Raw genomic sequence first — 19,539 nt, forward strand, 5'->3', positions numbered from 1 at the left:
GAAGGGAACAGAGGATCTAAAGCAGGCTCTGTTCTGACAGAAGAAAGCCCTATGTGGGGCTCGAACTCATGAATGACAAGATCATGGTCTGAGCCAAAGTCGGATGCTTAACCAACTGAGCCACCCGGATGCCCCATGATTCTGGTTCTTAATGGAGCATAATCCCTTTTATACACTGGAAAAGAAAGGGCCTCTACAGTTCTATGCTGTTTGACCTCTCAGTAACCTTTGACCTCCACTCCTGCTACTCTCCTCCCTGGATCATTTCAGTTCAGCCACCCTGGGCTATTTGTTCTTTATCTAACATGCCAGGACCCCACACATCTTACAGATTTGCACTGGCTGTGCCTTTTATCTGGGAGGATTTTTGCCCAGATATCCCAGAGCTAAAATTCTAGCATTTTCTAAGGCTTTGCTTAAATGTCACTTCTCCACAGTAGCTGTTCTGATAACTTTATTGAAAATCACAGATTTTATCCTTAGAATTTCCTAGCCCTTTCTCCTGGGATTTTTTTTTCAGTAGCACTTAATGCCCTCTCAGATAAAACATGTTTACTTATTATATTTATGGTTGTCTCTACCCCTTTATTAATTACAATATGCATCTTTATGAAAATATCAACCTTCAGATATGATTATGCTGGTTTACCATTAACAAGGGAGAGATTTACAGTAGCATATTGATTGATCTTTCTTCCACCCACTCTGTGCAGAATTAGGACAAAGCTAGGGGCTTAAAACGATGCCAATTTATTATCTGTCATGAGGTCAGACATCCTAAATGGGGTTCTCTAGGCTAGAATCAAGGTTTCAACAGGGTTGTGTTCTTGCTCGAGGCTCTAAGAAAGGATCTATTTTCTTAACCTTTCCAACTTCCTGAACTCCCATAACTAACACTAAGCTGCGGCCTCGGCTTGGAGTCAGGCTTCAAGCTGCCCATGTAAGCACAAGTCTGGTCCTTTCCAACTTCCTGAACTCCCTGCTTTTCTTGGCTTGTGACCCTGCCCTGTTTCAATCTTCACAGCCAGCAATGGCTGATCGTTTTTCTCCTAACACATCACTTTGACACTGACTCTGATGGCTACTCTGATGTAAGAGTTACACTTCTAAGAACTGTTGTGATTACATTGGTTTCTCCTGGATAATGGTATTTAAACATCTTCTCATTAGCAGATTGAATTCCATCTATCTTAATTCACTTTTGCCACGCAATTACACCTTTTCAAAATTTTGAGGATTAAAACTTGGAAATGGTGGGAAGGCATTATTCTGCCTACCACACTATATATTACAATAAGAAAAAACACTGTTATTTAAAAGATTATTTCATAAATATTACTTGTAAGGTGTCTTTCATTTCTTCATATAGATCTAGGTTTCTGCACCTTTTCTTACACTGCTAGTCTCCAGGAATAGGACTGTTTTCAAGTTTGATGATATGAAGATACAGTTATTTTGCATCTTTTTTGAAGAATATATTTTTTAGATATAGAATTCTAAATTGGGAAGGGTTTACTAATTTATTTGTTCTCACATCATTTAAAAATGGCATTTTTCCCCTGTGGCCTCTGTTTCTGAAGATGGTCATTATTTATATCACATATAAATCTCTATATTCTCTTAACACTTTTCATATTTTTTTGCAGTTGACTTACTTTTTTACAAGTTTCAATTAAGATGTGCCTAAGTATGATTTTCTTTGCTTTTAAATTTTGAGTTTCAACGAGCTTCTTAAATTTGTGGCTTGATGTTTCTCATCAATTTTGGGTAATTATGACATTATCTCTTCAAAAATTTTCTCCCTTATCCCCTATTTTTTGCTGGTTCTCCAATTATTCATATATTAATTCTACAAATCTTAGAAACCCTGCTCACAAAATATGCTTTATGTGTGTTTTCAGTTTAAATAATGTTTGTGATCATCTGCAAATTAGAATAGGATTAAATTCAATGAATTTTGTTTGCAGTATTATAATCTTTGTAGTATTTGCATTTATTTGTTTCCTTTTATATGTAGTGTTATATGTGACTGTTATGTTTTTATTACCTGGCTTTTTTTCCTAGCTCTTCTAACATATTTATTCTAATTGCTTAAAACCTTTATCTTCTAGTTCCTACTTGTTTGTTTTTTTTAAGGTACTTACTTGTCTTTCTCTTACTGATTCATTTCACTTAGCACTATACTTTCTAGCTCCATCCATGGTGTTGTAAGTGGCAAGATTTCATTCTTTTTTATGGCTGAGTAATATTCTATTATATGAATATACCAGTCTTCTTTATCCATTCATCTATCGATGGACACTTGGACTGCTTCCATAATTTCACTTTGTAAATAATGCTGCTATAAACATAGGAGTGCATGTAAATAATGTTGCTATAAACATAGGAGTGCATGTATCCCTTATGAACTAGTGTTTTTGCACTTTGTTGGTAAATACCCAGTAGTGTGATTGCTAGTTCATGGTAATCTATTTTCTTAAAGATTTTTTTTAATTTTTTTTTCAACGTTTATTTATTTTTGGGACAGAGAGAGACAGAGCATGAACGGGGGAGGGGCAGAGAGAGAGGGAGACACAGAATCGGAAACAGGCTCCAGGCTCTGAGCCATCAGCCCAGAGCCTGACGCGGGGCTCGAACTCACGGACCGCGAGATAGTGACCTGGCTGAAGTCGGACGCTTAACCGACTGCGCCACCCAGGCGCCCCTTAAAGATTTTTTTAAATGCTGATTTCTTTTTGAGAGAGAATGCAAGTGGGGAAGGGGCAGAGAGAGAAGGGCAGATCTGAAGTGGTCTCTGTGCTGACAGGCTGACAGCAGCAAGCCTGATGTGATTCCTTAATTTCTCTTTCTGCTGCTTCATTAATAGTGTATAGAAATGCAACAGATCTCTGCACATGATTTTTGTATCCTGTGACTGTTGAATTTATTTGTCCATTCTAGCAGTTTTTTGGTGGAGTCTTTAGGGTTTTTTACATGTTTTATAACATCTGCAAAGAGTGAAAGTTTTACTTTTTTACCAATTTGGATGCATTTTATTTGTTTTTGTTGTCTAATTGCTGTGGCTAGGATTTCTGGTAGTATGTTGAATAAAAGTGCTGAGGGTGGACATTCTTGGCTTGTTCCTGACCTGCTCTCAGTTCTTCCCTATTCAGTATGTTGTTTGCTGGTGGGTTCTTCATATAAGGCCTTTATTATAGAGAGTTATGTTCTCTCTATCTCTACTTTCTTGAGGGCTTTTATCGTGAATGGATGTTGTACTTCATCAAATGATTTTTTTCCTGCATCAACTAAAATGATCATATGGTTCTTATTCCTTCTCTCTTGGGTGTGATGTATCACACTGATTGATTTGCAAATATTGAATCACCCTTGTATCCAGGAATAATTCTCGCTTGATCATGGTGAATGCTTTTTTTTTTTTAAATGTATTGTTGGTTTCAGTTTGCTACTATTTTGTTGATGATTCTTGCATCTATGTTCATCAGAGACATTTGCCTATACTTGTCTTTTTTTGTGGTGTCATTATTTCCTTTTGGTACTAGGGTGATGACACCCTCACGGAGTGAATTTGAAAGTTTTCCTTCCTCTTTTACTTTTTTGGAATAGTTTCAGAAGAACAGGTATTAATTCTACTTAAATGTTAGGTAGAATTCACCAGTGAAGCTTTCTGGTCCTGGATTTTTTGGGGGGGAGTTTTTTGATTATTGATTCAATTTCATTACTGGTAATCATTCTGCCCTAATTTTCTATTTCTTCCTGCTTCACTTTTAGTAGATTATCTTTTTCTTGAAATTTATCCATTTCTTGTAGGTTGTCCAGTTTGTTAGCTTATAAGTTTTCATTATATTCTTTTAAATTTTTTTTTTATATTTTTGCGGTGTTGGTTGTTATTTTCCTCTTTTATTTCTGATTTGGTTTATTTTGCTCCTATTTATTTATGCATTCATTCATTCATTCACTCACTCACTTTTAGATGAGTGTGGCTGAAGGTTTATCAGTGTTTTTGTCTTTTCAAAGTACCAGCTCCTAGTTTCATTGATCTGGCATGATCTTTTGTTTTTCAGATTCTATATCATTTACTTCTGTTCTAATCATTATGTTTTCTTTCCTCCTGCTGGTGTTGGGTTTAGTTTATTGTTCTTTTCTTGCTCCTTATAGTGTAAGATTAGGTGGTTTTTTTTTTTTTTTTTTTTTTCTTGCTTGTTGAGGTAGGCCTGTGATTGCTATCAACTTCCCTCTTAGAACAGATTTTGCTGCATCGAACAGATTTGGGACCATTGTGTTTTCATTTTCATTTGTCTCCTTGTATATTTTTGATTTCCTCTTTGATTTTTTGGTTGATCCACTCATTGTTTAGTAGCATGTTATTTATCCTGTATTTGTGGTCTTCTCAGAGTTTTTCTTGAGACTGATTTCTAGTGTCATAGCATTGTGGGCACAAAAATACATGGCATGGCTGATCTTTTTGAATTTGATGACACTTGCTCTGTGTCCTATTATGGGATCTATCCTGGAGAATGTTCCATGTGCACTTGAAAAGAATGTACATTCTGTTGTTTTAGGGTAGAATGTTCTGAATATATCAGTTAAATCTATCTTATCCAGTGTGTCATTCAAAGCCACTGTTTTCTTGTTGATTTTCTGTTTGGATGGTGTGTCCATTGATGTAGTGGAGTATTAAAGTCCCTTACTACTATTGTATCACTGTTGGTGAGTTCCTGTATGTTTGTTATTATTTTATGTATTTGGGCTCTTCCATGTTAGTTGCATATTTATTTATAATTTTTATATCTTCTCATTGGATTGTGCCCTTTATTATTATATAGTGTCCTACTTTGTCTCTTGTTATAGTCTTTGTTCTAACATCTGTTTTGTCAGATAGAAGTATTGCTATTATTATTATTATTATTATTATTATTATTTGCATGACAAATGCTTCTCTGTCCCCTCACTTCCAATCTGCAGGTGTCTTTAGGTCTGAAATGAGTCTCCTGTAGACAATATATAGATGGATCTTGATTCTTTTATCCACTCTGCCACCCTATTCTTTGGAATGCAGCTTTTAGTCCATTTACAGCCAAAATAATTATTGATAGACATCTATTTCTTGTCATTTTATTACATTTTTTTGTGGTAGCTTTTGTGGTTTTTTGGTGATCCTGTCTTATCTTCCTCTTTTTTTTTTTTTTTTTTTTTTTGGTTAGTTTGCTTTATGTAGTGATATACTTGGATTCTATTTTTATTCTTTGTATAACTATTACTTAGATTTTTTTAAATTTGTGGTTACCAATAGATTGGTATATAAACTTTTGTGGATATAGTAGTCTATATGAAGTTGATGGTCATTTAAGTGTGAACCCATTCTTTAGTCCTCTCCCCCATCATGTTTTAGGTATATGGTGTCATATTTTACATCATTTTATTTTATGAATCTCTTGACTGACTGTTACAGCAATACTTTTTTTTATTGTTTTTGTGTTTTTAACTTTTATTGTTTTGTGTTTTAACTTTTCATACTCTCACTTATGGCCTTTCCTTTCTATTCAAAAGGCCCCCTTTAATAATTCTTGCAGTGGTCATGAAACTCCTTTAGTTTTTGTTCATTTGAGAAACTCTTTATTTCTTCTTTTCTGGATGATATATTTGCTGGACAGAGTATTCCTGGCTACAGATTTTTCCCTTTCAGCACTTTGACTATATCATGCCACTCCCTTCTGGTCTGGAAAGTTTCTGCTGAAAACTCTGCTGATAGTCTTATGGGGGTTCCCTTGTATGTAACTGTCCTTTCTCTTGTTGATTTTGTTTATTTTTCTTTATCACTAGTTTTTGCAATTTTACTTACTATGTTTCTTGGTGTGAACCTCCTAAGATTGATTTCGTTGGGCGATCTATGTGTCTCCAGGATCTGGATGTCTATTTCCTTCCCTAGATTAGGGAAGATTTCACCTATTATTTCTTCAAGTAAAGTTTCTGCCCTTTTTCCTCTCTCTTCTGCTTCTCAGATGCCTATAATACCAATGTTACTATGCTTGATGAAGTCACTGAGTTTCCTAAGACTATTCACAATTTGCATATATGTTTTTTTTCTCTCATTTCCTCAACTTAGTTACTTTCCATTGCCCTGTCTTCCAGGCCATTAATTCATTGTTTTGTTTTCTTTAGCCAGTTACTTATTCCATCAAATGTATTTTTAATCTCATTTATTTTGCTCTTCATCTCTGATTGGTTCTTTTTTATCTCTTTGCCTAGGGTCTCACTGAGGTCCTGCATTCTTTTCTTTAGTGAGTATCTTTGTGGACATTACTTGAAATACTCTATCAGCCATATTATTTAATTCTTTTCATTTAGATCTCTTCCTGTGGTTTGGTCCTGTTCTTTCATTTGGGACATATTCCTTTGTCTCTTCACTTTGTCTAGTTCTCTGGGTCTGTTTGTGTGTGTTAGGAAAGCCATCTACATCTCCTGCTCTTGAAGGTACTGGCTTGATGAAGAGGTCCTGTAGTGTCCTGCATTGCAGTGTCCTCTGTTTCCCAGGCCCTGGCGCTTCAGGGAATGTCTTCTATGTGTCTTGTGTGTGCTATGCTGTTGAGTCCTCGCCTCTTTTTCCTTAAGTCCCGCTGTCTGCAGAAACCCTCTTTGCCTGTTGTGAGCAGCGTTTGGTCCCTGGCTTAGTGGGATGCATTTTAACAAGATGTGCACTAGTCTGCTTGAAAAATGAGACCTGATGCCACTGCCACCAGAACCAACGTCTCACAAAAGGTGCAGGTTGGGAGATCTGGTACTGGCAAAGTTTGAGACTGTTTTCTGGAGGAGGGGACCCATAATGCCAACATGAGGCAGGCATGCATGACTTGAAAGGGCAGATCCTCAGAAGCATGTGGGGGCAGGGCTTGGTCTAAGATAGGTAGCGAATGTGGGCACTGTGCTGGTTTCTGCAGGTGGCTGTGTTTATACTGTTTATGAAGGATGGGTGAGGAAAATGCAGTGTGCCAGCACCTTTCTTCCTGGAGGTGTCTCCCTGTGATCCCTGTCTTCCAGGACAGACTCTGAGATGAGAAAATCACTTTCCTTCCCTTGTGGCCCAGTCAGTTTTCAAACTGCTGCTTCCATACTGAACCTGGCTGTTTATCATGCTGTCTATTTAAGGGCAGGTCCCAGCTTTCTAGTGCCCTCTGAGCTCTAGATGGAGGCCCACCATTTTTGTTTTGTTTGTTTTTTAATTCTAGGCTTTTTATGTCCCACTGGTTGTAAGAACTCAAGAAATTCAGCCCCTCTTTCTTTCAAAGACAAATGTTAGGGGGATTTCTCTTCCCCATGTAGGCACCCTGGTGTGATAGTCTGGCTCTTGTCCTTCTCTGTGACCCTAGCTTCCTCCCGGTGTGGATGGCCACAACTCTTTTGCTCCCAAACTAAATCTCTGTGTTTCTACCTTCTTCTCTTGTCTACCTCCAGTTGTAGAGTTTGTTCTGCCAGTTTTCAGGTCATTTTTCAGGTTATTTATGCTGATGTCAGTGTTAACCAGCTGTATTCGTGTGATGAGGTAGGCTCAGGTTCCTCCAACTCTATCAGTTTCCAGCTTCTAAATCTTCTAGTTCATACTTCCAGGTCATCTAAGAATTTGCTCCCATTGTCTGTTTTTCCCTTTTGAATATGAATCACATTCCCTGTTTCTTCACGGGTCATAATTGTTGACTGCCTTCCTGCCATGGTATATGTGATAGAATGGTAGGAACAGAAGTAAATGATAGTCATACAAGAAAAGAAAATGTCAGATTACTACTGTAGGATCTAAGTGAATCCAGTGAGTAGGTGAGGTGCTATTGAACTTTGTTTGCTTTAGTTAGACTCACTTCACAACTAGATTTGACTATGACTATTTTTCAGGCAGGATTTGAACTTTTTTAATAGCAAGTCTTGGGATCTGAGTATTGGCAAGACTCTGGAGATCTCTTCGTGTTTTAGAGTCCATTGATCAGTTTTCCAAACCACAGTTGATTTCTCTGTACTTTATAGCACTGTTTCCAGCTTTCTGGATCACTAGATATTTCTCTTCGCTCTCTAACATGAGTGTTTGGCCCCACCTTCATGAATTGCAGTGCCTTTGGTGAAAGCTCTTTTTCCACTCCCACTGGGGGTGGAGGCCTAGCACACATGTAAGAGATTGGGCTTCACTTAGGTGCCCTCTCCCCTTGTAGTTAGTAGGCTGTTGATGTGCTTTCAGGAAGATTCTTTGTGCCTTTGGGTAGGGGGGTTCAGTGATTACTTTCATTTCTTCTCTACCTCACTTTATCCCACATATACAGTGAAGACCCTGTGGGACAGAATTGGTGGGTAGGAGGAGGGTTTCTGTCTTTCCACTTGGGTTCTAATTCATTAGACAATCCACATGCAGCCATCGAAAGTTCATTAAAAGTGTTCCTGGCTTCTCCTTATCCCAGTCAATGGCAGATTTGCTCTTTCTCCCACTATTCCTCAGTGATTTAGGCCAGCCATGCATCTTGTTTATTTCTGGATTTAAATCTATGTCTTTTTACATCTAAAATCTTTAATAGTTTTAAACATTATGATTTCATAGCTTACCCCATGGTATTCTCATTACTTTGGGAGTGATATTATGTTGGAAGTATCTACATTTTAACTGGAAGCAAAATACCCTTTGGTAAAAATTTTTGTTTTATCTTTGATGAATTATCAGAGCAATGTTGAAAAATGTTACTGCTATTAAAATTGAAAACAGTCTTAATTATACTCCATAGAAAATGTTTCATTCTGTGTATATTAGAAGCTGAAAATACAGTAATGGGTCAGTGATTTTCTTTTCAAAATGACTCTGTATAGTGTTAATTTTGGTAAATTTAATGTCACCTTTATCAATGGTTAGCCTATTTTTCTTTGTGGCAACCGTTTATGTATCAAAACAGCTACAATGTGCTAAATAATGGGTGTGCCCTTTGCACACCTTATTGAGTGTATAAATCCCCTTGTGGGCATAGACTAACATTCATGGAAGTTGCTACCAGGTGACAAAGCAAAGTTGTAATTACCTATAGTACCTAATTATAACATTTCAATGTCATAGTGTAGAAAATCGTTAAGACTCCAAGAATATATATGCCCTATTAAAATATAACCCAGCATCATTAGTATATTGCATTCTGTTAGAGGAATGTGAACCTGAAAATACATAAGAAGAATTAAAATATGTTTATACATTATTCTGCATTATAAAATTATTTAAGAAGACAAAACTACATGTGGATGATTTTGATAAAAATAACTGGGAATTCAGAGAAAATTAAATTAGACACAAAGTTATATCACAAACAATAAAAAAGGAGTTGTTATAGTCTGTTGCAATATGAGAAACAAGTTGAACTCTGAGCTGTCCAAGTTTTCACCTGTGTTAGCATGGGTTTTACTAGTAATTAGAATGGTGGAATTTACAAATGTCAATTTACAAATTTACAAATGTAGATTAGATCATAGTAGGGAGATTATTTTAATTCCTCGAGCTTTAGATGTTGCCTGTGATACCTGGATTTAAAAATTGTCTCTTCAAGCAACATGTTCTTTTGCTTAATCTTTCATTAAGTTCCAGACAACTGGTGTTTGATCATTTCTTCTCATTAATTAGAGTCCTATCTAAGAGAAGCTTCAACAATTCCTCAAATATCTGGCAACCCCCTAGAGCAGAAAGCTCTAGAGTCAGTTCTCTCACTCCAGGCCTCAGCACCCAACCTTGAACTGTCCACAGAAGATGTACTATGAGTTGTTGAAACAGATTGCCACCCTCAGAGGTGCTCCTTCACATCTGCTCAAGGGTGTGCCATCACTCTTGCTGATAATAGGATGGCCACCAGAATACCAGTTATTTCAAAAGGTTGCTGTCTCCAAGTTCTGTCAGAATTTCAGGTAATAAATCCATCCTCTAAATTGTTCACAAGTAGTAAAATACTTGTGTTCCATTTTGTCATACTCTGGCACCTCAGATTCAGAGTGTGTTTCTGCCCCTTTGTGGTGCCTTCCTGGAGGAATTGATTGTAAGGATTTCTTCAGCTTCTTCCTGTAGCAACTCTCCATTGGTCTCAAACTGTATGTCACAGTGTTGGGGGTGGGTTGTTTTCTAGTCATTTATATCTCTGACTCTCACCCATGTGCCTTCAGAAACTTCACAAATACATCTTATATTTTCTTCCAGCAGATATTCCAACAGTCTCTTATAAACTAACTTATACAAACTGATTCTTCAAGTTCTCCATCTCCCCCAGTTAGTTGGAAACACTTTCATCAACAAAAATTCTCTCTCGAAGAACCTCACATATTATATACCTGCCTTAATTTTCAAAGTCCCAAACCCAGCTTTCCTTTCAGATTCTTGGAATTTCTCTAAAAATATTTTATCTCTTTGATTCTGAATTTACACATACAGACCAACTTTATTAGGCTCTTATGCTAACAACTCTCCCAATTTTTACCATTCTGCTAAGAAAAAAAGGAGTTCTGTTTCTAATCCTGATTCTCAAGATATCTTGATGCAAAATTTGTCCTGCTGATTCAGCTAAGCATCTCATAAAACTGCATTGTGAATCTGTTACCAGAACAGATTCTTACAATTGATTACATTTCAAGCAACATTCCTCTCTGACTAAATTAAAGTAGTATATGCTGGCTTGTTATACAAAAAAACAAAAACAAAAACAAAACCAAGGCTCATAAACCAATTTATAAAGAAAGATTTTCATGTAAGCACACGGAGCTGAAATAGTTACCACTTTGTCTTTAAAGACTTAACATTAGGCCTGACATAAATACTCAGAAAAGCAAGATCTCTTCCTATTTGTCATTATCCATCATTCTCAAGAAGAGTATACAAAGAACAAGCCCTAGAGTTACTGGAAGTGAGTTTAAAAGGGAGTTTCTTCTGTTGCTTATTTTTATACTTAAAAAAAAAAGAGCTAACTCCAGCTGCTTTTTATTGTGAGAACTTTGTACAAGAAATCACTATTCTTTATTCCCTCTCTTGCCAACCTTAAGTCCTTAATCGCAAACCATACTCTATCGAGTTTTATCATGGTAAAATAAGCTTTGTTTCTTTCCTTTTCCTCCAAAATTTCAAGACAATAAAATGAATGTAGTGCTATTTAAGTAGTGAAGAAAGAAACACAATGTTGAGCTGCACCCTGAAGACATGTCTTTTGTATTATAATGCTTTTTATCCACAGATGTTAGTTGAAAATTGATATAATGGTGTTTCTTGTAAGTCTACCAGAAACAAAACAAAACAAAAAACATTTAAAAAGTAGAATAGATGTAATTGCATGTGATAAATGAGCCTGGTGGAATTGTCCTAGAAACCCATAGGGAATAATTATCGGTGGCACCTGCAGAGGAATTATAAGCAGCTGCAGAATTTGATTTTTGAACAAGAAAATAGGAAAACTAACTTAAAAACTGGTATTAAGAATTGAAAAGTTAGAGATCAGAATATGAAATGAGAAGATTATTTAATCAGGATTTCAAGCCAAAGATAATGAGGTGAAACATAGCTAGAGATTTTTGTTGTTGTTGTTATTATGGGGGGGAAAATGTACAGAGCCATTTAGAAGAGAGGTAGGAGGAATATTGAGTTGGAATTTCATATGCAAAAATGTGATTCATACTTAGGAACATAGAAGTGTCTAAATTTACAAATCGGTCTGTTAGCATGCTGTAATGAAAAATATATAAACTCTGAAGACAAAGAGATGCCCAGTCTGCTGTGTCATCTAGAAGCTACATGGTCTTTGAAAGTTAATTGACATATCTTACCATTTGTTGACATAATTCTGTGGTGAAGATCAAATGAATTTGTGTTTGTTTTATGCTTTGTGCACAGCTTTTTTACATACTATGTACTTTACAAAACTTTTAAAATGTTTTTTTTTAACGTTTGTTTATTTTTGAGACAGAGAGAGACAGAGCATGAATGGGGGAGGGTCAGAGAGAGAGGGAGACACAGAATCTGAAACAGGCTCCAGGCTCTGAGCGGTCAGCACAGAGCCCGACGCAGGGCTCGAACTCACGGACCGCGAGATCATGACCTGAGCTGAAGTCGGATGCTTAATTGACTGAGCCACCCAGGCACCCCTAAAATGTCTTTAATATAGATAGGTAAATGATATATATACACAAACTCAATGCTCATTATATGAAGTTGTTCTATAAAGTTTAGGTGAACACTAAAGTCATGAATACTGAGCCATTGCTCTTAGGGCAAGTACAGTTAGGTTCCTGTGAGTCTCTGGTCACATTTTCATCAGCCTATCAATCCAGGACCTTGTTTTATGTCTTTTTCTATTTACAGGGCCTGTATAATACATATTATTTGTAAATTAATTCCTGAACAAAGCCTGTCTGACCCATATACAGTTGACTCTTGAACAATATAGTTTTGAACTAGGTGGGCGTGTTTATATGCAGATTATTTTTTCAGTGAATACAGTATAGTACTGTAAATGTATTTTCTCTACGGTTTTCTTAATAACGTTTTCTTTTCTTTAGCTTACTTTATTGTAAGAACACAAATATAATATATATCACATACAAAATACGTGTTAATCAACTGTTTATGTTATCAGTAAGGCTTCCAGGCAACAGTAGGCTAGTAGTAGATAAAATCTGGGGAGTCAAAACTTACACATGGATTTTTGACTATACAGGGGGTCAGTGTAACCATCACGTTGTTCAAGGGTCAACTGTATTTTTATCATAGGGCACATCACAGCCATTTTACATTTTAGAATACTAGGTAGCCCTTTAGCACTAAACTTGGAGGCCATTTTAAACAAAATCAACAGCAAAGATTTAAAAATCATGACCTTAAATGTATTAAAAAATACATTGGGAACACGTTCATTGGGTGACCCTCATGTTTCTCCACTCCACACACATCCACAAATAACCACAGAAGTGCTGTCTATTGATTGTGGATAGACTGCATTTTTTTCTCTCAAATGAGGAAACAAGAAAAAAAATGGAGAAAGGGTTTGATACCCTAGTTATCATATATATTTACATGTTTATTTTTATTGTTGAAGCCTCAAAACTGAAGATTTCAAACTTTGAGAGAACCAAAAGATGGCAGACCACCAAATACTTCATGATTGTTATTTCAATTGAGGAGAGTGATGGGAATATTCAGACAGGTTTTGAAATCAGTCTTACTAACATGAAAGTGATTTAAGTGAGTTATTTGAAAATTAAGAATTACAGGTTCTTAAACTTTCAATAAATAATTGAAAATTAAATTATATCAAGAGGAAAATAGTGAATCCCTACTTGGAAAGTAGTCTTGGGATAAATGTGGAAATAACAGACCAAACAAAAGTATTTCTTTTCTGAAGGAATTGAGACCTCCTTGATGTTGGATTGTATGGGGATGTGTTTAAGTTGTCTTTATGTAAGACTGAGGGGAAGAAAACTAAGGACCATGAGTTTGTTTTTTTATATTACATGCTGATTGTCAGTACTAATTTGACCCAAAACCAATAGGTTCAAATGTACACTTTTCCTAATTGGTGAGCTACAAATATATACATAGGCTTCCTTGTGTGTGTGTGTATTTACAGATATGCATTTATGTGTGTACTGAATCAGAGACTATATCCAAGGAGCATTATTAATTAAGAAAGTATAAAATGGGGGAGGGGGGCGGGGGAGTACCTGGCTTGCTCAGTTGGTTAAGTGTCCAACTCTTCATCTCCACTCAGGTCTTGATCTCACTGTCATGAGTTCAAGTCCCACTCAAAAAGTATTTAAGTATAAAAGTACATAAATACCTACATTCATACATAAAATAACATGTTTTAAAAAAGCATAAAATAGAGGCAGCACTTGTGGAAAAAGAATCTCAGAAATATAACTGCTTCCTTAGTCATATGCCACATATTAATGAGGATAGTGTCACATATTCCAAAGGATGTAGAAGAAGGGTGTAAATCAGTGTGATGTTTATTTTAAAGGGCTGGGAGATTGCAGGTGCTATCTATTGCTAACATATAACAGCAACCCGCCACAAAACCATCATACTAATGTTATTCCCCAGTAGATAGTAAAATATTCCCCATCAATAACAAAGGCAGAAACATTAAAATTTGACGTATGCACTCTAATAATTATGGGAGAATATATAGGTAAGGGCCTAGCCAATTTCCAATGTCTAATTTAACACCAAAGGGAGACAAAACTGGAAGTTTCCAAATTGATCATTAAAACATTTAAACACCTGGGATGTTAACCAGAGTGTTCAGTCCCAAAATTAGTCATCAGAAAAATTATTTTCATTCAAATGCCGAATCATGGGCAACCTCAATTGACAAGGGTAAATAACTTGTATGACCTCTTCACAATTTCTAGTTTCTCCAAATAATGCATCGTCTACTGTCTTTTATTTAAAATATTTTTTCTGGGAGTATTTTCTCATGCATTCATGTCATTTAATGATTTTTGCTATTGACCAGCGTATCTGTTACTCGTTGAGAAAAACTTTGTAGTTTCTCATCTGGTAGTATATCTTTTAAAAAGAAAAAAACAAGGATTGCTTTATTTGGACTCATTTTTTAAAAATGTTTTCATGGAACTAATTGTCATAGATTCACCTCTAGAAATTAAAGATCTAAGAAAAGTGCATAATAATTTCACTGTGCTATCTGTCACTATTGGCCAGGAATGCTTAAAACATTTCTGGGGTGAATTCAGAACTATCAGGTGGACAAAATTATCACCAACAATTTCATTACTTTGCATTATTTGGGAATGGGAGAATGAAATAATGAAATAACTATATATATACCATGCATAAATAACTAATTTCATATTAACAGTCAATAATCCCTTTTTGATATTTCAGATATATCTGGATATTGTATGCCTGAATATTCCAAAACACAGTTTTCATCATATTTTTCTTACAAACAAGAAAGTTACACAGACAGGCTGATTTTAGCCAACTGCCTATTGCCTGCTTTTACCTTTTGTAAAAAAAATATTAATTTTTATGAAGCATAATCAATACACAGTGTTATGGCCTTTTCAGGCATAAAACATAATGAATCAGCAATTCCACACATTTCACACTGCTCATCAAGGCAGGTATACCCCTTTATCTTTTCAGCTTAAAAATTATTGGGACACCTGGGTGGTTCAGTCTGTTAAACGTCCGGCTTCCACTCAGGTCATGATCTCCCAGTTCGTGAGTTCGAGTCCTGTGTCAGGCTCTGTGCTGACAGGTCTGATCCTGGAGCCTGCGTCAGATTCTGTGTGTGTCTCTCTCTCTCTGTCCCTCTTCTGCTCACACTCTCTGTCTCTGTGTCAAAAATAAATGTTAAAAAATTTTAAAAATATTATTAGCATTTTTATATTATTTTGTGTTTTATTTACTAAAATAATGATAACTTTCAATGTATTGTTTGCATTAGCAAATGATTGAAAGTTAATTTAAATCTAACAGAGAGTGACTAAGTCAGTTGTAGCACATCCATACCATGTAGCCCTTCATTAACGTGTAGATCCATATGTGCTACAAGGAATCAATATCCAGAATATATTATATCAAAAACAATTGAAGGACAATGTGACTACAATATGCATAGGTGTGTGCAATTTACAGATATTTATTACATTTATAAACGAATGCATTTTTAAATGTTTTTATTTTTTATTGAAGTGTAGTTGCTATGCAATATTAGTTTCAGGTGTACAATATAATGATTCAATGTTTATATAAATTATGAAATGATCATTATGATAAATTGTTACTATCAGCAAACAAAGTTACTACAATACTATTTATTATATTCCCTATGCTGTACTTTACATGAAAGTGACTTATAACTGGAAGTTTGTATGTGTTCATTCCCTTGACTCATTCCCTCAACTCCTTTCCTCTGGCAACCACGAGTTCTGTGTAGGAGTCTGCTTCTGTTTGACTCATTCATTTGTTTTTTATTCCACATCTAAGTTAAATCATAAAGCATTTATTTTTTTCTCTAATTTCACTTAGTTTAACACCCTCTAGGCCCACCCGTGTTGTTGCAAATAATAAGATTTCATCCTTTTATATAGCTAACATTTTCAGGGTGTATGTATACATATATATACTATCATTTCATGTATCTAGCAGTAAATATTTTGGTTGCATGCACATCTTGGCTATTGTAAATATTGCTGCATGAATGTAGGAGTGCATATATCTATTTCAAGTAGTATTTTTCATTTTGTTTGGATAAATACCCAGAAGTGGAATTGCCGGATGGTATGGTAGCTATATTTTTAATATTTTGAGGATATTCCAGATTGTTTTCCATAGTGGTTGCACCAATTTACTTTCCCATCAAAAATTGCATGAGGGTTCTCTTTTCTCCACATCCTCACCAACACTTGCTATTTCGTATCTTTTTGATAATAGCCATTCTCCTAAGTGTAAAGTAATATCTCATTGTGGTATTGATTTGGAATTCCCTGATGATTAGTGATGCTGAGCATTTCATATGCGTATTTACCATCTGCAGGTTTTTTTTTTGAAAAATGTCCAATCAAATTTTCTACCCATGTTTTAATTGAGTTTTTTTCTTTTTGTTGTTGTGTGTGCTCCTTATGTATTATTGGATATATCATTTGCAAGTATCTTTTCCCATTCAGTAGATCATCTTTTTATTTTGTTAATGGTTTCCCTTGCTTTTCAAAAGCCTTTAGTTTGAAGTAGTCCCATTGATCTATTTTTGCTTTTGTTGTCCTTGCCTAAGGAGATAGATCCAAAATAATATCTAGACTGATGTCAAAGAGCTTAAAACATGTTTTCTTCTAGGAGTTGTAAGATTTCAGATCTTACTTACAGGACTTTTATCCATTTTGAGTGTATTTTTGTATATGGTGTATGAAGGGGTTCAGTTTCTTCCTTTTGTGTGTGGATGTCAGCTGTCCCAACAGTATTTAAGAGACTCTATTTCCCCTATTGTATATGTCATGGATTAATTGACCCTATAAGCATGTGTTTCTTTCTGGGATCTCTGTCCCTTCCTGGGATCTCTGTTCCTTTGATCTATGTGTCTGTTTTTGTGTCCCTTCGCTATTGTTTTGATTACTTTGCCCTTGTAGTCGAGTTTGAAATCATGGAACGTGACACTACCAGCTTTGTTCTTTCTCAAGTTTGCTTTGGCCATATGTGGTCATTTGTGGTTCCATACAAATTTTACAATTATTTATTCTAGTCTGTGAAATTACAATTGGTATTTTGATAGAGATTGCACTGAATCTATAGATTTCTCTGGGTAGTATAAACATTTTACCAGTATTAATTCTTACAATCCACGAGTACAGAAAGAACCATTCCTCTTCAACTTCTTTCATCAATGTGTCATAGTTTTCAGACCTTCTTGGTTAAATTCATTTCTAAGTAATTTACTCTTTTTGTTGTAAGTGTAAATGGGATTTTTTTCAATGTTTCTTTATTTTTGAGAGAGAGAGAGAGAGAGAGAGAGAGAGAGAGAGAGAGAGCAGGGGAGGGGCACAAAGAGAAGGAAACAGAGAACCCCAATCAGGCTTCACTGTCAGTGCAGAGACTAACACAGGGCTTGAACCCACGAACTGTGAGATCATGATCTGAGCCATAATCAAGAGTTGGACAGTCAACTGACTGAGCCACTCAGGCGCCCCAAATGGTACTCTTATTTTAATTTGTTTCTGCTAGTTTTTTTTTTTTAAGTTTCTAGTATCATAATGTTGTGTTTGGAAAAGATGCTTGATATGATTTCAATCTTTTAAATTTATTGACTTTTTTTTTATATATATATCATCTATCTGGGAGAGAATGTTCCATATGCACTTGAAAAGAATGAGTAGTCTACTGCTGGTAGATACAACGTTCCATATACATCTGTTAACTCCATTTGGTCTAATATGTCATTAAAGGCCACTATTTTGTTACCGATTTTCTATCTGAATGATCTATCCATTGATGTAGGTGGGATTTAAAGTCTCCTATTATTTCTGTATTACTGTCAGTTTCTCCCCTTATATCTGTTATATATTTAGATACTCCTATGATTGGTGAATTGATATTTAATATTCATATATCCTCTTGTTGGATTTATTTATCATTATGTAATTCTTTCCATTGTCTTTTGTTACCAGTCTTTGTTTTAAAGTTCATTTCATCTGATGTAAGTTTTGATACTTTCTTTTTGTTTACATTTTCATAGAGTATCTTGTACATCCCTTTACTTTCAGTGTGTGTGTATCCTTAGGTATGAAGTGAATCTGTTGCAGGCAAGATACAGATTTTTTTTAAATTTTTATCCATTCAGCCTCTTGATGTCTTTTGATTGGAGCATTTAATTCATTCAAATCAATAGCACTTACTAATAGGTATGTACTTAAGATCATTTGTTCACTTTTTTGTTTTTTCTTTCTTGCCTTGAGATTTCATCACGTTTTTAGTATTATGTTTGGATTTTTTTCTCTATCTTTCTTTTTTGTATCTATTATAGATTTTGATTTGTGCTTGTTGTGAGGTTCTTATGTAACAACCCATAGAAGTAGCAGTTTAAGTGATGGTTATATACTTTTTAACACATTCTAAAAGCACTACATTCTTACTATCTCCTCTAGGTTTTATGTTTTTTGATGTCATAATTTACATTTATTTATTCTGTGTATTCCTTAAAATAATTATTGTTTATATGATTGATTTTTGTTATTTTTTTCTTTTAGCCTTCATTCTAGCTTGCTAAATGGTTGATTCACAGACTTTAGTATATTTTGCTTTTACCAGTGAGATTATTTCTTTCATAACTGTTTTACTTGTGGTTGTATCTTCCACTCCCCCCACCCCCACCTCACTTAAAGAAATCTCCTTAAGATTTCTTGTAAGGCTGGTTTCATGGTGAATAAGTGCTTTAATTTTTCTTTCTTCTGGGAAACTTTTTGGCTTTCCTTTACTTCTGAATGATAACCAGGTAGAATAGTCGTGGTTGTAGTTTTTTTTTTTTTTTTTTTTTTTTTTTCCTTTCAGCACTTTGAATACATCATTTCACTCCCTTCTGGTGTGCAAAGTTTTGGCTGGACAATCAGCTGACAGTCTTATGGGCATGCCTTTGTACATGACTAGTTTTCTTTTGCTGCTTTTGAAATTCTTTAACTTTTGACATTTTAATTGTAATGTGTCTTGCTGTGACCTTCTTTGGATTCATCTGGTTTGGGGCTCTCTGTGATTCCTAGAACTAGAAGTCTATTTCCTTCCCCAGATTAGGGAATTTTTCAGATTTATTCCTTCAAAATGTTTTCAGCTCCTTGCTCTGCCTCTTGTCCTTCTTTGACTGCTATAATGCAAATGTCGGTATGCTTCATGTTGTCTCAGAGCTTGCTTATACTATCCTTATTTTTAAAATTATTTGTTCATTTGCTGTTTTGCTTGAGTATTTTCTTGTGGTCCAGATCACTGATCCATTGTTCTGCGTCATGCAATCTGTTGTTGAATCACTCTAGTGTAGTTTTCATTTTAGC

Source organism: Felis catus, chromosome B1 (genome assembly GCF_018350175.1).
Source record: "Felis catus isolate Fca126 chromosome B1, F.catus_Fca126_mat1.0, whole genome shotgun sequence".
Taxonomy (NCBI): Eukaryota; Metazoa; Chordata; class Mammalia; order Carnivora; family Felidae; genus Felis; species Felis catus.